The following is a 17,891-nucleotide window of genomic DNA, read 5'->3' on the forward strand; positions in this document are numbered from 1 at the left end:
CAAAAGCCTTTGATGGCAATCCACTAGAATGATGGCATCCACATCAGAGGCAGATTTGTTAAGAGATGGATGAAACTGAAGCTCTAGGTCACCTCACTTTCATGGTTCCCCTCCAAAGTTTTGCTTATAACTTTACATTTATATTTGTGTACTCATCTTCTTAAAAAGGGTCCCTTTTCAACTGCATACCTTTCAGATACCTCAAAACCTGAATGCCTCCCTCATTCCAATGATGGTAGTAGGGCTTCTAGGAATCTGTAATCCTGCAGAGGGAGCACAAGCCAGCTCAAAGAGAAGTGAAAACAAGGCTGTATACAAAACTTGGGGCTAAAGAGATAAGTAGTTCAAATTAGGTAAGTGCTAAGAAACTAGACATCCAGGCTGAGGTGGGCCAGAGGGTGAGCCTGGGGACAGAGTAGTCACAAGAGGAGGAAGGCGATGCAGCCTGAAGCTGGGAAGTCAGGATCACAGAGGAATCCCTGGAGAATTTAGATTAGGAACTAGATATGAGGTACCCACAGTGAGGTGTGTGTTTGTGGATATGTGGAAATTATGTCTTCTCCAAGACAAAACCAATCCCAAAGCAAGGAGAGAAGGGTCTAGGTTCTCGACTGGACCTATTGAAATGAGGAGTGAAGATTTTTTTATTTCCTTGGGAGAGTATCTAGCAATGCTTTGCATATAGACAGCCAACTAATTAGCTAATGTGTAGAGAAAGCGGGATAGTATGCAACCATTTAGCCACTCGCAGCCTCTGTTCCCTCCTGAGCCAGTGAAATGATTCAGCTTAATTCATAGTTTACCAAGTCAACACTCAAACTAGCTCCAAGGAAGGCCAGCCTTGGTTTCTGATATTGTAGTGTCCATGAATAAACCTGTTTATTGAATGCCAAATAACTCTCATTTCCGTTGGGACTTCCTTTTATGTTCCCCGCAAAACCTAAAATCAGGAGAAACGGGTTTGGAAGACTGATTTTATAAATCACATTCACTTGGCTTCTTTAAGTGATAGGCAATGTGTCATTTTCTCTGTAGAGTGTGTACGCAGCTGGGAAATGAGTTATTTATAATAATCAGACTTCACACGTATGTACATATTTGCATAGTAAGCACATCATATGGTACTATGAGTTAATGGCATTTGGTGGTAACCTTGGTATCCTCAGTATATCTAAGCAGTTAATGTGGTTTGTTAGAATTTGCAGGCTGTTGCCCATGAATATTTTAGCCTATTGGTGCTGCAACCTGTCTACCAGAGATTAAAGGCATTTTAAGTTCTAATCTGTCTCAAGGGATGGGTAAGGAGGTAAGGGGCTGATATTCCACAGAAGAGAATTAAATTTCCCTATCCTCTTAATTTCCTACCTTAGCTTCCTGGCCTTCACATACCTACCTTAATCATATTTCTCATGATTTTCCATTCAAGGTTATTGTTTTCCTGGTCTTCGCCTATTTTATTCAAAGTCTCTTCGCCTTTTCAGACAGTTATTCTATATCTTCTTTTCACAGGGCCAAATTTGGTGTGGAGTTACATCTCCATCTTTCATTTGGTACCTTTGAATGAAAAGATACCCTCTGACAAGGCTCAGTTCTTTATGAGGATCACTGTCAAGCACATTGCTTGACGGGTGGCATATATGTGGGAGAATTCATTTGAACAGATTTTCTATCGAAGGATAAATACACCCCCAAATCACAATGGTAATCAGAGCCAGCCACCTCATTTCTGATGATTTTACAAATCAGTTGGTCTTCAGAGATGAGTCAACATGACACTGTGCCCACACTGAGTTGTTTTGGCTGCGGGGGTGGGGGTTGCTTTTCACTCTCTCTCTTTAAAAATTTCAGCTGCATTTGTGAGTGTTTTCATCCTTTGCTAAAATATGTTTTTAAAATTGTGATTAACAGTCATTTTCAGACCCAGATATTGGCTCTCTTTTGCCAAAGAGACACAGCAAGAAGAACAGGCAAACAGCAAAATAATACAAGAGGGTATGTTTATTCATCAGAAATCGTGTTAATGACTACATCTGCCCCTCTCATTTTGGGCTTGCTGGGATCATCTCTGTACTTCTGATTTGTTGATGTTTCCCCCTACAGTGAAATCTCTTCATATTGTACCCCATCAATAAAATAGTGCCCATGGCTGGTCTAACGTTTATGCTCAGAGTGTAAGTTAGAGCAATTTAAAATTTGAAAACTATAATCAGGCTGGGCGCAGTGGCTCACGCCTGTAATCCCAGCACTTTGGGAGGCTGAAGTGGGTGGATCATGAGGTCGGGAGTTTGAGACCAGCCTGGCCAAGATGATGAAACCCCATCTCTACTAAAAATACAAAAATTAGCCAGGTGCAGTGGCAGGTGTCTGTAATCTCAGCTACTTGGGAGGCTGAGGCAGGAGAATCACTTGAACCCAGGAGGCAGAGGTTGCAGTGAGCCAAGGTCACGCCACTGTACTCCATCCTGGGCAACAAAGCGAGACTCCATCTCAAAAAAAAAAAAAAAAAAGAAAACTGTACTCAATGGGATATGCTCATGGGAGACATGGATCTAGAGGTCTGGCACTCCCAGTGTTCCTTAAGCAACCTTCAGACCTAAAGTATTCTTGCCAAACACCATGAACAATAGACAATGAAGCTAATGTAGTAGCAGCACATCATGGAACACTGGGAAGTTTTATACTTGTTTTATAGCTTGCCATTTTAATTGTTTATTATTGTTTACTTTTCAAATGCAATAAAATCGTGAGCTTATTTGAATGACTTGGGCTGTCCCTCTGTGTCTTTTGGAGTTGAGAGCTTTAAGCCTCAAAGCCAGTGACCTGATCCCTTAAAGGTGTGGCATCGCCTGCAGGAAGTCTCAGCAAAAATGTACATTATCTACTATCCTGTGGAATGAATTTTAAAGAGCAATCTTCAATATCATACATTAAAAAATAAGTCGACCAATATATAGATCACCCTGTGGGCCCTGCATTGTGCTGGGTGCTGTGAGAGAGGTAAGGGGGTACTACATGGTTTTAAGCATGTAGCATTTAGATGGATCAGATTGATTTGAGTAGGAAGCATTTTAGTAACAAGGAAGCAAGGTGAAATTATGGAGATGGAAGTGAATGTGACATATTGAGCTTTAAAATATTTTTTTACCATGAAGAATGAGAATATTTTCACTGCTTCCAAATGAATTTCTGGACATATACAAAAATAATCCCCTCAAATATGATCACATCAGGTGACATTGAAATCTGACCACTAAAATCTCTGATTAAAGTCTCAAGATGGTGTCACTTCAGTTTCTAAGTCCTGCAGAATATACCTGGTTTTTGGTGGGAAGGCGTTCATTTAGCTAGCAGTTAGTTGGGGAACGCTAGTCTATTTAACCAGGTCTCTTTACCACAGAAGCAAGTGGAATTTGTTTCAACTCAATCACAGCGAAAAACCCTGGAGGTGTGGACTTAAGTGGTATATCAAGAGCCATTGTCCCTGTTTAATAAAATAAGACCTTTAAGATTTCTGGAAGTAGAAGCTGGGATGCTGTTTCACATGACAACTTGTCACAGACATCTGTGTTGCCTTTGGGGTTTAATTCATTATCAATATGTGTCTTCTCTACTCTTCTGTCTACTCCAAGAGTTCTCACAATCACTAGCAACACCAGCCTAGAGCCTAGAGAGTGCAAACAATCTAAGTAAATATACTATGTTTCCTATGCAACTTCAAGGAAGTCTTTCCCTACTGGTTGCCTTCTAATATTCCATTATGTAGATATTCTAGAGCAGTCACTGGAGTCCAGGGTTTGAATTCAGTTGCTAGATTATACTTTCGTTGAGCATATATTCTGACTGTGGAGAAATAATGCATGGAAAAAGCTCTGCATTTGGAATCAGAGGTCTATGTTCCAGATCTTAAGTTCTGCTGTTGAACTTTGTAACCTTGAACAAGTCTTTTGCTAAGATTCAAGTTACTCATCTGTAAAATGGAGAGAATAATAGTTACCTTGCCCATATCACACAGTGGCAGACAGGCTGAAAGGAATTAAAAGGTGCAAATGGTTTGTAGTGGTGAAGATTTTAATGTCTGCTGCACTGGGTTTAAAGTTTCTGTTGTTGTAGCTGTTGGTTTGTCTAAGTGCCTAGTTCTACTTTAGGATACATTTGAGCATAGCAGGTGAAAGGTAAGACTATAATGTGAGACTAGACACACTGTGCAGAAGATCTGAGGTCTTTGGATCCCTTTGGTAGATCATTCTTCTTGTTTGTATTATGGCTCTTCTCTTGGGCTCATCTCTTAATGCCCTTTCCTCCCCCTGCACCTGCTTCCACCTCAATTCCATAATTGGCTTGGGATTTCCCCCCCTTATTTGCCTCTGACTGTCTAGCACCTAGAACAGTGTTTGGCATATAGTAAATGCTTAGTCTATATATGGTGAATAAGCATCAGAAGAAAAGATGGAAGGAGGAAGGAAGTCAGTCGGTCCAAGTAAAATCTTCGATAGGTTTAGAAAGCTCAGTTTCATCAAAATAAATAGCCTAAGAATAAGAAAGGAAGGAGAAGAATTTTATGGAAGCTATTCTGATAATGATATTTACAAGACTGAAGTTTATTATTCTCTTATCCTCCAAAAGGAAGTCATAAATGGTTTTTGACAATAATCCTTACAAATATTTTTAGACATTGAGCTAAGGGTAAGGAAAATGTCCTCAAGCTATCCAACAGCACCATAACAGTGTTCCAAAGTTCGTTATGAAAATGTCATTGACTTAGTGTTTCTTTCCTTCCCCTTCTACCCACTTTGGAAGAAGAGACTAAAATTGTTGAGTTAGCAATGATATAGAAGTACGGGAAAATATTTTTACAATTTTAGCCTGAAACCATATGGTGATGGTGCTGGCACTGGCCCTCTCCCCCTTCACCCACAAAATTTTCAGGGAAATTGAGGAGTCACATTCACATCTTAATGTTTTGGGATAGTAAAACAATCTACTACATTAGAATGCTGTATGTACATGTATATGGGGTGATGAAATATTCCTTTTGCTCTCATTGTGAGTATCCTGTAAATTTAATTTCTAACATCTCTGAACTCATTACAGTCCTCTTAAAGATCTAAAGAAAAATCCTGATGGATTACTGAAAGCATTAAATCACATAGAATTAAAATAGTTTTTATAAGCCTTAAACTGGTGATATGATTTATAAAGTACTTATGGGGAAGCTAGTCTTTATCAGTGATGACAATAAATAAAATAGCACAGCAGTTAAACAATTACTTTGACCACAGTTCAGTTTACTAAATACAGGTGGAACATGCCTAATCTGAAAATCCCAAATCCAAAATGCTCCAAAATCCGAAACATTTTGAGGGCCAACATGGCACCACAAGTGGAAAATTTACACCTGACCTCATGTAATGTGTTTCGGTCAAAGCACAGTTAAAACTTTGTTTCTTGCACAAAATAATTTAAAGTATTGTATAAAATTACCTTTAGGCCATGCATACAAGGTATATTAGAAACATAAATGAATTTTGTGTTTAGACTTGAGTCCCATTCTCAAGATCTCTCACTACGTATATGCAAATATTTCCAAATTCAAAAACATCCAAAATTGAAAACACTTCTGATCCCAGGCATTTTGGGTAAAGGATACTCAATCTATAGTTAAAATTAATCATTGAGGCCGGGCGCGGTGGCTCAAGCCTGTAATCCCAGCACTTTGGGAGGCCGAGATGGGCGGATCACGAGGTCAGGAGATCGAGACCATCCTGGCGAACACAGTGAAACCCCGTCTCTACTAAGAAATACAAAAAAAAATAGCCGGGCGAGATGGCGGGCGCCTGTAGTCCCAGCTACTCGGGAGGCTGAGGCCGGAGAATGGCGTGAACCCGGGAGGCGGAGCTTGCAGTGAGCTGAGATCCGGCCACTGCACTCCAGCCTGGGTTACAGAGCGAGACTCCGTCTCAAAAAAAAAAAATAAAAATAAAAAAAAATAAAAAATAAATAAAAAAAAAATTAATCATTGTTATTAAGCCAGTTCCATCGTAACTGTAGTGCAATGTTGGCTCCACATAGCCTGTGGGGCTTATTGAGGTTATATGTATATTGTAGTATATTGTATACAAGCCTATAAACATAACTTAAGATTACTAAGTCAAATTATCAATGGTGTTATTTGTAGAATAAAAGTTGTATATGTCGATTACTCGGATGAGCCTAACACCAATAACATTAAAGACTCTAGGTCTTTATATTACCTAATCATCATATTATTCAGTTATATTTTACTTTTTACCATTTTAAGTGATTAATAAATTCATTCTTAGCATGATAGCTTATGTCGAACATTGAGTCTATGTTTATTTTTCTACACTCTATTGTAGAATACACAAGAAGTCTGATCATAAGCCGAAAGGACTCAATTCTATGAGTTCAAAGCCATTCCAATTCAAACTGGACTCAGCTGTGTTAGTTAATCATTAGTCTCTGAGTTTTAAGAGTGAACCAATTCTGTCCCTAATTGTTAGTTATTGTTGTACTGTAAGTAAGTTGTTACATAGTTGAGGTAATTTATCCATTAATAAAGACCACAGTGATTAACATAGTAATGAAGACTGGCTCCAAAGTTGACACATTAAAAGTAAGCGAAAGCACTTTTCCTATAAATTTGTATAGGCTACTTGACTTTAAAATGCATAGAAAAAAAGAACAGAGAATTTTGACATAGAAAGCTATGGTTTTAAACCTACTATTAAAAATTTTTTTTCCTCATGGTCATAAGAACCATTGAAGAACCTAATGTTCTTATACAACTCTAATGTTATTATACAACATTGTTAGGGAGAATCTATGGTATGGTAAATATGAGGTTATCTTTGGAGTTAAAATACAATAAACAGCAGAACCACCTCTGTGGTTGACACTGACACTTTGAGAGGGAGAACAATGAATAACAAGTCTTTCTATTAGGTGTCCTATCTGTTTAGCATTATCCTAAGTATCTAAGAGTTTCCTGTTCTTTTAGAGGGCTTATCTGTGTATACCAAGCAACAGTTGTGATTGAAATTTTTATTGATTTGGCTGATTGAGCTGGTAGTTGTCATGAGCAAACATCCAATCATTTTAGCACAGTGGGGAAAAGGCATTGGTCTTTGTTTTAATATTTAATTTCCTGCCCAGGTTATGCCACTATTTAGCTGTGTCCTTGGACTAATCATCTAGCCCTTCTCGTCATGATCGCCTTTCAAAGGAGGTGATTGGATCTGAATAGTTCTTCTCATTTGGAATCTTTGGAGGAATTAATAGGGGAATGACTCATTTTCAGTATTTAAAGAAGTCTAATGAAAATAAGACATAAAATCACAATATACACAACCTAACTAAGACATCTCTGGTTTTGGTCTTGGTTTGGCTGATATAAACTCACCTCTCCCTTTTTGACAACACTGAGTTATCTTGTGCAAATCACACATTCTGATTGGCAATAAATAGCTTTTTATTAATAAGAGTAGAACCATTATGACTAACTAAATGCAGTTTGATTGTCAAAAACAAAACAATAGAACTCACGGGGGAAACCGCTAAAAGGTATCAAGTGTCCTTGGTAGTAAAAAGTCCAAAGTCCCTTTTACTATTTTTAGTTCAGTGATTTCAAAGTGATGTACCATTTATCCTGGCAACTAGATGCCAAAATAATATCATTCTCATTTCACAGGCACTATATATATAATGTGTCAGGCAGCATCATTCATGAGAATACATGTTTTCAGAATAAATTAATTGGTTGATATACTTATACAGATTAATTTCTTAACCAGCACAATCTGTTTTCTTTCAAATAATTAGATTATATGCCCATGGCTTACCATATTTGGGGGGAACCTTGGATTGGGTACTGTTTACTTCATTGTACATTTGGTCAGTGTATTAGTTAGTTTTCACGCTGCTAATAAAGACATACTGGAGATTGGGTAATTTATAAGGGAAAGAGTTTTAATGGACTGACAGTACTACATGGCTGGGGAGGCCTCACAATCATGGTGGAAGGCAAAGGAGAAGCAAAGACACGTCTTACATGGTGGTAGGCACAAGAGCTGGTGCAGGGGAACTCTCATTTATAAAACCATCAGCTCTCCTGAGACTTATTCACTACCACCAGAACAGTTCTCGGGAAACTGTCCCCGTGATTCAGTTATCTCCACCTGGCCCTGCCCTTGACACGTGGGGATTATTACAATTCAAGGTGAGATTTGGATGGGGACACAGCCAAATCATATCAGTTAATAATCCATTCTTCTTTCTTTTAAAGTCCTCTCTAAAACTTATGAAAACAGGCAGGATAAATAAAAGAACTGGGAAAATATACTTCATCATCTGTCAATTTTACATTGTAGAAATAATCAAAGAGAGAACACTAGATATTAAGTTATTTGGCAGCAGCGGCAGGTTCATTTTGCGTTTTTATACCTTCAGTGCTTATGCCACCACCTGGCCTATAGATTGTGTTTAATAACACAATCTATGCATTGGTGAATATTATAGATATTGGGATCAAGATTCTGGTATTAACTCCTTGCTCCCTTTTAGCCCTATAAGACAATATGTTATTTATGGGATTATTATTAATAAGATAATTATTAATATTAATTGTGAATCAAACCATATTTCCAAATTCGTGGTCAGAAACTCAGTTAATCGTGCTATTGAATTAATGATGACTTCTGTTTTTTAGATTTTTTTGGTCCATCCATGTAAGTACCCATATATCATCTGGACATTGAAATTACATTTATGATGAAAAACAACAGACTAAAAATAAGTTTCATATCTGACCTTACCTTAGAAGTCACACAAATATTATGGGTAATCTGAATGGGCAATGTGTTTATTTAGTTATTTCCTCTTTCCAAAATGTAAATGCCATTTCATTGGCCAATGACAAATGAATTACTGATTATAAATACTCTTGAGTTTGGTTAGCTCAATATTAGGCTTAATATTAGCATTAATACTAATATTAATTAATATTAATACTGTTAGTATTAATACTAATATTTCAAGCCTAATATTAGTATTAATATTAGCCATGAGACAAGCAAATAAAGCTTACATAATACATTAAATTATTATTTTTAGAGTATTTGTCTTTACAAAACAAACATGACCCAGATTCATTTTAATAAAAGGGAAACTAATGTTTATTGAATAAAGTTATTTTTACACATTATCTCACTTAATTCTCTCAGCTATGTAAGCTAAGTATTATTTTCCCTGTTTTACAGATTGAGAAACTGAGGCTTGATCAGTTTAAGTAATTTGTTCAGATTATTAGATATGGCCACTATTCATATCCATTTTTTTCTGACTTCAAAGTCCATGCTTTCTCCAACATTATATCACTTCAAATTAGTACTTTTTCAATGTGATATCGGTCAAATGAAAGATTTTTTTTTTTTTGCAACTTCCTGATGTAGTTTTATCCGGCTGTGATCTTATTACTGAATTTTTAGTTGAGTTCAGAAATTCAAAAGCATATCTCACAAAAGTAAATGTTTTGAGCAGTAGCTAACTGATGATCACTGTACAGATTATTTGGAATATAACAGTTATCTGTGATTGAGTAACAAAAGTTTTCATGGCTTAAAATAATAGTGAGGACTTTATTTCTTATGATTTCTGTTGGTTGGAAATTCAGAAGCAGCTTGGTTGGGCAATTCTGGCTCATGGTCACCCATGGGGCTGCATGTCACCAGGGAGTTGCAGTCACCAGTTGTTGGCTGGAGCTGCAGTCAAATGAAAGCCTGCATGGGGCTGGAGGATCCACTTCCAAGGTGACTTGCTCATATGGCTGGCAAGTTGGTTCCTCTCCATGTGGCCCTCTCCTTATGGCACAATGGCTGTTTTTCCTAAAGCAAGTGATTTGAGAGAACAAGGTAAAAGCTACAATGCCTTTTATGACCTAGCCTTGAAAGTCACACACCATCACTTCTGCCATATTATATTGCTCATACTGGCCAGTCATGATTCACTGTTTTTTCACTGTAACGATGTGAATATCAGGGGCAAAAGTCATCCTACATCACCATGGAGGCTGACTCCTACAGATATTAATACTGTGTATATGTAATTTTATAGATAACTGTCAGAATCAACTCCTTAATTTTAATGGATCGAACGATCCGAGGATCCGAGCCTGATTGAGATCTGGCGGGTGCGGTGGCGCCGCCTGCCGTCGGCCGCGTTCTGTCGGCATGTTCTGCGTCGGCGGTTTTGCCTGTTCGCGTTTGCCGTGGTGCGCAATTTGCCGTCAAGCGTTCGGCAATGTCGGTTTGCCGTGGTGGTGGTCTTTCTTTTCTTTTCTTCTTTCTTCTTTTCTTCTTCTTTCTTTCTTTCTTTCTTTCTTTCTCTTTCTTTATTCCTTTTCTTCTCCGGATTGCGAACTTCGCCTGATGCCCAGGCTGGAGTGCAGTGGCAACATCCTGGCTCACTGCCAGCTGTGCCTCCTGGGTTCCAGTGATTCTCATGGCTCAGCCACCACAGTAGGTGGAATTACAGATGTGCACCGCCACGCCTGGCTAATTTTTGTATTTTTAGTAGAGACGGGATTTCACCATGTTGGCCAGGCTGATCTGAAACTCCTGGCCTCAAGTGATCCACCAGCCTCGGCTTCCCAAAGTGCTGGGATTATAGGTGTGAGCCATCATGCCCAGGTGTTCCTTTCTTTAAAAAAAATTATAATGGCGCCAAACTTATTAGCAGTTGGAGATTTGAGCTGGGATTGTGAAGGGCCATTTCCATGTGCTGAACTGGCTTAAGCTATCAATTCTTGTCCACTCACTTTTGATGTACAAATGACTTTCAATGTAAAGAGATTTTAAAACAAAAGTCTGGTCATTCTCTCTGTTCAAAATGCTGGTATGGTTCTCCATTTCCTTCAGTAAAAGTCAAAGTCTTTGTAATATCCAAGAAAGCCTTTTGTGAACTGGCGCCTACCTCCTCCCTTGACCTCCACTCTGACTCCTCTCCTCTCATTATCTCTGCCCCAACCACCCTGGCCTCCTCGCTATTCCTTGAGCTTACCAGACTTGCCCCTGTCTTAGGGTCTTTTCATTGGCTGTTTCCTCTACTTGAAATATTCTTTATATATGTTTCATGATCAACGCCTTTTGTAATTTAAGTCTTTTCTCAAGTGTTACATTTTCAATGAGGTCTATACCCACTACCCTATTTAAACCTAAAACAGTGAACATGAGACCAAATATGTGTTCAAAAATTGTGTGTGATTGAATGAAGGAATTATTCATGGAGGAATAGGGAAAAGCTGCGGCTGCGTTTTACTGCCCGAGGCAGGTTGGTATCATCCACTTGACTCATTTTCAGACTCCGGTGCTTGCAAAGGGTCTCTAAAGACAGTAATCAAGTGTGGATTTGCTTTATTTCTGTGGGAGAGTTCCTGCCATTCAGAAATCAGCACTACATCCATTCCTATATTTTTACAGAGTTCCAACATAGAAAAAAAGAACCAAAGAAAAGAAGGCAGCTTCCACTAAGGTGTATGATAGTAGACAGGCTGATATTACTTAAAGGAAGAAATTAGTTGAACCATTTCTGTAGACATTAGACAAATTGTTTCACTCAGAGTTAAAAAGCAGCTTGGGAGTATTAAAGTATACGGTGCTTGCATGCACTTATGATGGTCTTAGCTTATGATCTTATATCACTTTTATTTCTCCATTAAATCAAGATGTATCTCATTGAGGCCACCATCCTACATGACACAGCAGGGTTTATTTTGGTACTGGTGAACGGAATTGTCCCTGATTGAATGGAAAAGTGTATCTGTCTTTAACATGTGCATAGTGTGGATAGCTGAAGTTTCAGTTGGCATGGAAGTCTATGCAACAGAAACAGAGTGCATAGGCCCTTGCTCCATGAGACCAATGCTTTGCTGAATGCCTGCCCTTTCTAAACATGAAGCCATGTCTTGCCTTTTTTTCTGTGTGTTTCCAGTGACAATGTTGCTACATGGTCCTTCACTTGGAGTTAGTGCAACAAGGAGACATCTGAGCTTAAAATTTATGAAACATCTAAAGAAATCAAGCTTTATATAGGATCACCGTTGTGGCTTGAATTGTGTCTCCCCAAAAGATATTGAAGTCCTAACCACCTCCCTATACCTTACAATATGGTCTTTATTGGAAGTAGGGTCTTTGCAGAAGATCAAGTTAAGATGAAATCATTTAATTGGGCCTTAGTTCGATATATCTTGTGTCCTTATAAAAGGGGACAATTTGGACACAGGGACAAGGGGAGAATGCCACATAAAGGTTAGAGTTATGCTGCCATACGCCAAGGAACTCCAAAGATTCCTGGCAAGCCACTAAAAGCTAGGAGAGATTCATGGAACAGAGTCTCCCTCATAGACTACCAAAGGAATCAACCCTGCTGACATCTTGATTTCAGACTTCTAGCCTCCAGGACTGTGAGACAAATTTCTGTTTTTTAAGCCACTGGCTTGTGGTACTTTATTGCAGCAGCCCTAGCAAACTAATACAATAACTGTTCACTTATGTATAATAAGGCAAGCGTTAAGTAGCATTCAAATGACAACAGAGCACTCTACTTAGTACATTTTACATGTAAAAAATCTTGGAGATAAGCAAAGATGTATGAAATAGATTATGCTCATGTAATGAAGTCATTGTTTAGCCCACATTTCCATGGAATGCTTATTAATTAACAATAGCTTGATACTGGTATATCTGATACAGAATAACAGTAGATACTGTTTGAGAATTGGAACGGAAGCATTAAGAGTTTCCCCTTTTAGAAGCAAACATGGGAATAGTCACATCTAACCTTTTCACATTGAAGATGCAAGGGTTGAGTGGTTTGCCATGGTCAGAACGCAGAAGCTAGGAAGGAGGTTTATCAGTTTATCTCTGAATCAATCTGAGATTCTAAACCACCCTTTCTGAAAAACAAACAAACAAAAAAAACTACATGTCTTCTCACAAACGATGAATCATCACAGAGTAACTAATCAACCAATGTTTGCTGAACGAATAAGCAAATCTACAGATTTTTCAGCCAGGGTGTTGGTAAAATACTGGATCTTTTTTAGTTTTTAAATCCATGTCAAATACCTCTTGAACTAGGAAGAAAAATGAGAAATTTGGAGTCAGACAGACCTGGGATGGGCTTGAACCCCAGTGTATCCACACCAGCTATGTAAAGTTGGTTTAATTAGCTCCTCCAAGTCTCAATCACATCCTCTCCATAACAGAGAAAAAAAACCTTGAAAATGTATTGTAAATATGAGATAATGTATGTAATGTACTGAGCACAGTTCCTAGCATATATGTGCTTGATGAAGAGTGCTCTTTTGATTTAAGTATCCTTATGGATAGTACTCATAACAACAATATCTTTACATACACCTAGACTATGCTGCCACTGTGGCAGGTGCATATGAGTTGGCTTTGTAAAAATAATGATAAGATGTGAACCCAGTTTCAGCTCTTGTCTTCTCCCAGTCCTCCTTTAACACAAGAACTGGGCATACAGATTCAGGTAATTGGGGCTGGGCATGCAGTCTGTGGTCCAGAGAGGGTAAAACTAAATAGTTCACCCAAGCCACTGATCCACAGCCTTCTCTTTTCTGACACATTGTTGTATTCAAGCCCAGGAGAGTCACAAATAATCACAAGAAACAGGACCATGCTGTGTGTGATTACCTCAGTAGTATACAGAAGTGGCACACTAGCTCCAGCCTATGGTTCATGGGTTACATGAACCATGGAAATGTGAATGTCCATGTTTTGTTATCTTTTCTGAAATCTCATTCAAAGTGTGGACATCACCCAGCTGCTCTCAATGGTCATTTATAATTTTGTTATAAGATTTTATAAATTGTATAAATTTGTTGAAATTTGTTATGAATCCATTTATATTCTTCTTACTTGTCCAATACCTTGGAATTTATGAGATACAGAATTTTATCTCATGCTGTGTGAAGGAATATTTCTAATTATCTCTTATAAATAACGATTAGGGTTATCCTCATATATGCACATTGCTGAGATTAAAATCACTGAAAACTGATTCTTAATTGTGATAACAGAAATAACAAAATGTAAGCAAAATGCTAAATTATATAGGGATAATTAAATGATAACAACATTATAAGTGGATTTATATTTGCAAAAAAGAAGTAATGTCTAGATAAAATATGCCATCGTGCCATCTTCAAAGCCTATTTTTAGACTGCTATCACTCCATGAAATGAGGATGGTATAACATCATGATAATATGATTGTCCAATGTTTGTGGGCAAACAACACTGGCAAAAGTGTAGAGAAAGCATGTTGTTAACATTCAAAATTTCATTTTTAGTTTCTTTTGTCTTTTTATTTGTCTAACTTTTTCCTGCAGCTTTAAGAAGTAGAGAATCATAGATAATGTTAATATCTGTTTTCAAATAAAACATGTATTTTACATTTTAGGTGTTTAGTGCTTCTTGCATTTTATTATCAGAAACAATGGCTTGAAAACAGCGTCTTTGTTTCACAAGAGGTTAGCTGCTTCTACTTGAAATCACAATCCTTTGTGATTTTAAAATTAGCTCCTTAGCCAGAGCTATGATGTCACCAAGGTGCAGAAGAAGCAGTAGTAAGTAGCAAGTGGATCAATCCTTAGGAAACAAAGATCCTGTTTTCATGCAAATATCTTTCATGATTAAAAAAGGGAAGAAAAAAATCCCTGAGCATGGGTGAAAGAGTTATTGGTTCTACATTTTTAGAGAAATTGCTGAAAGCGATTTAGCCATGCAAACTAATGACCTTTACAGTTCTCTCAAGGTTAATGGGGTCCAGGAAAATGGTAATGTAATAATTTGGGTTCCTTGGATGTCCCAGTGACTTGGCTGTTCCTTATATTTGCTAGTATTGTATGGTGGAGGAGAATAGTGTTCATTATAAAATGTATTTGGAATCCTCTGTCCCTATTTTAAACCCTTTTCCGTATAGAATAGCAAAAGTATTTAGGAAAGATGACCTCAGTGGGAAACTTTGTAAATTCTCTATTCAAATTAAGTAGGAACTAAAATTTGTAGCAAAAATGTAAAATAGTAAACAGACTTTATTACAGAAAACCTATAATGTAACAACTCAAAGTCTAAGACATTCATAACTAGGAAACATCAAAGGTTGGGGACTCAGTAGAACCATGCTGCTGCAATATGTACCTTAAAGGCCTCCCTCATGGGCAAAGGGAAGCTGTTCATGCTTTTTCTGTACAGCTGGGGAGGAAAAGCCAGACATTGGTCTGTTTCACTGCATGCCAGGCTGCTAAATGAAGTGGCTGCTAGTTCCTTGCAGGAGTATCCTGCTAGCGGCATGTTCTGCAGGGTTGCCTTTAAGGAGCTCTTGAGAGGCCAAGTGTTTTGGTGTTATCAAGAGGGGCTCATTATACCGAGGGAATCAATTTAGAATGACTTTAATGGGATTGGGAGTCAAACTGCAGTACAGCCCTATGACAAAGAGAATTTAAAGTACCCTGTATTTATTATGCCTTTCTCTCTTTAATTATGTCTGTCTTTAATATTCTACTGTTAGCTCCTTTAATGTTTTTCTTCTCCACGTTTTTGGCATTTTTATGATTTGCAGTTCCATTCTAAATGGGCACATGTCATAATGTCATCTAATTCTATTGAGAAAAATGCCCCTGTTTCCTGTGGCTTTTGGCCAAGGCATACTATTACTTTTGATTTTGATTTTTTTTTTTTTTTACAGATGATGTAGCCTGTGCAATATAAAGTAAAAGATTCTTTCCAACTTGCAAAAGATATTTAATGCTTTCTTTTGCAGTCTCCTTGGGACCATAGGTTGTGCGCCTTACAGTCAAATTCTTAACACCTAATATAGTGTCTGCTGGCCCACTGAGAGTGCTTAGTGAATATTGGCTGAATGAATGAATGAATGAATGAATAAATGATATTAGCATTCAGATTATTCTTAATATTGCTATAATAGTGTTTTGCTCTCAATTTACAGCGTTAGGGGAGGACTCAGCACTTTTTGAGTATAATGAATACAGTATTGTGAATATATAATGTGGTAGACTAGAATCAGATTGTAAATATTTTCACCTTTTTTTGGCTACTCCTTGACTCTTTCTCACCTTTATTTCTCACCTTCATTTATTCACTTATTTATTCAGCTTTCAAAATAAGGCCCCCAGTGTGCATAAATTACTATATTCCGTTTCCCCCTTTCCTTCTTTTTGCCTATTGTTTTTCACTTTTTTTCTCCTCTGGTTTATCTATACTGTTACCTATCTTCTCTGTTTTTCCTCCTCTCATCCCCTTACCCTGTCCATTCTTCCCATTTCCATTCCTTGTTTTCCTTTAATACTTACCATTTCTACTTCCAGTCCTCTGCATATACACTTTTAATACTATCCTTTTAAAATATAGCATATCATCTTATCTAACTCTTCCTGCTCTCTTCCTTCTTTTCCTTCTCTGTAAAGTCCAAAGAAGCAGAGACATAGTCATCGAAGAAATTATCCTAGACTCTTCCCCCTCAATCAAGAAAGGTAATCAAGAAAGGTTATTACTTGATTTTCCTTAGTAACCCACATTTTGAATCCTGGAGAAATGGAGAATCTCCATTTCTGCTGTCCTGTACTTTATATGCATAGGAGTGAATGGCAAGAAAGAAAACACTAGAATGGGATCAGGACACAAGCTAGTTTATGATAGAACAAAAAGAATAGGACAAAATGTAGACAGGAGATAGAGGAAATTGTGTAAGCAATTCTTAAAATTCTGACCTCATTGATTTATTCATATTATTGGAATCTAGATATTAGTAACCAGGGACTTGACAGTGAGTAAGATTCAGATTCTGCCTGAAGGAGATACTAGTATAGGTGAAAAGATAGGGCTGTAAGAATAACACCCAACCTAGAACTTGGAAGGACCAGGATACCCTCGGGCAGAAATAACAGCTAGGTTGAGTCAGGAAGGGTAATTTAACAGTAACTAGGGAAGTGGAGGAAAGCAGCCATTCATGCCTAGCCACTGGAAGCATGCTCCTTAGTGAAGGAGCTCACAGGGTGAAATCCTAAAAATCTTATTGGCTAAGCTAAGAAGTAGGAACGTCATCCTGAAGTCAATGGAGAGCCACTGAAGGGTTTGAAGCAGAGGAGTGACATTTTGGAGAGACACTCTGGTAGGATCATGGAGAATGAATGGAGGAAAACCACAGACAGGTGACAGACAGTGAGGAAGCTGTTGCAGTCATAAAGGTGGGAGATGATGGTGGCCTTCCCTAAGGTAGTGATGATGCAAATAAGCGATGAATTCAGGGTATGCAAAGAGAATAGAAGGACAGGCCATGCTTATATACTGGATGCAAGAGATGAAGGAGGAGCAGGGGTCAAGAATGGCATTTGGTCTCCTGAGTCCTGAGGAAAGGTTCTATTTCGGAAGAGTTATCTCAGTTTCTTTGATCTTTAAGTGCAGGCTGGTGTTCCTAAAAGCTTCCAGATTGACATCCCTGAAGACGAATGCCATCTTCTGTTTCATCACAGTGAACAGCAAAGCTGGCTCGTGATGGTGCTCTCTTCTGTGTGTAGAAATCTGCACAGCAAGAGCAGGATCACTGAGGGTTTTAAGCATATTTAGAAGTTGTTGAACGGGACCGGGCGTGATGGCTCACACCTGTACTCCCAGCACTTTGGGAGGCCGAGGTAGGCGGATCACGAGGTCAGGAGATTGAGACCATCCTGGCTAACACGGTGAAACTCCGTCTCTACTAAAAAAAATACAAAAAATTAGCCAGGAGTGGTGGCGGGCACCTGTAGTCCCAGCTACTCAGGAGACTGAGGCAGGA

At 38.2% G+C, this 17,891-nt stretch overlaps 1 protein-coding gene across 6 annotated transcripts in view; it reads left to right on the plus strand.

Annotated features, from left to right (window-relative positions):
• Positions 1–17,891, plus strand: part of ESRRG (estrogen related receptor gamma) — a 640,719-nt gene that overhangs the window by 125,769 nt on the left and 497,059 nt on the right. The gene's annotated exons all lie outside the window — the stretch shown is intronic.

This window comes from Papio anubis, chromosome 1, assembly GCF_008728515.1.
Source record: "Papio anubis isolate 15944 chromosome 1, Panubis1.0, whole genome shotgun sequence".
Taxonomy (NCBI): domain Eukaryota; kingdom Metazoa; phylum Chordata; class Mammalia; order Primates; family Cercopithecidae; genus Papio; species Papio anubis.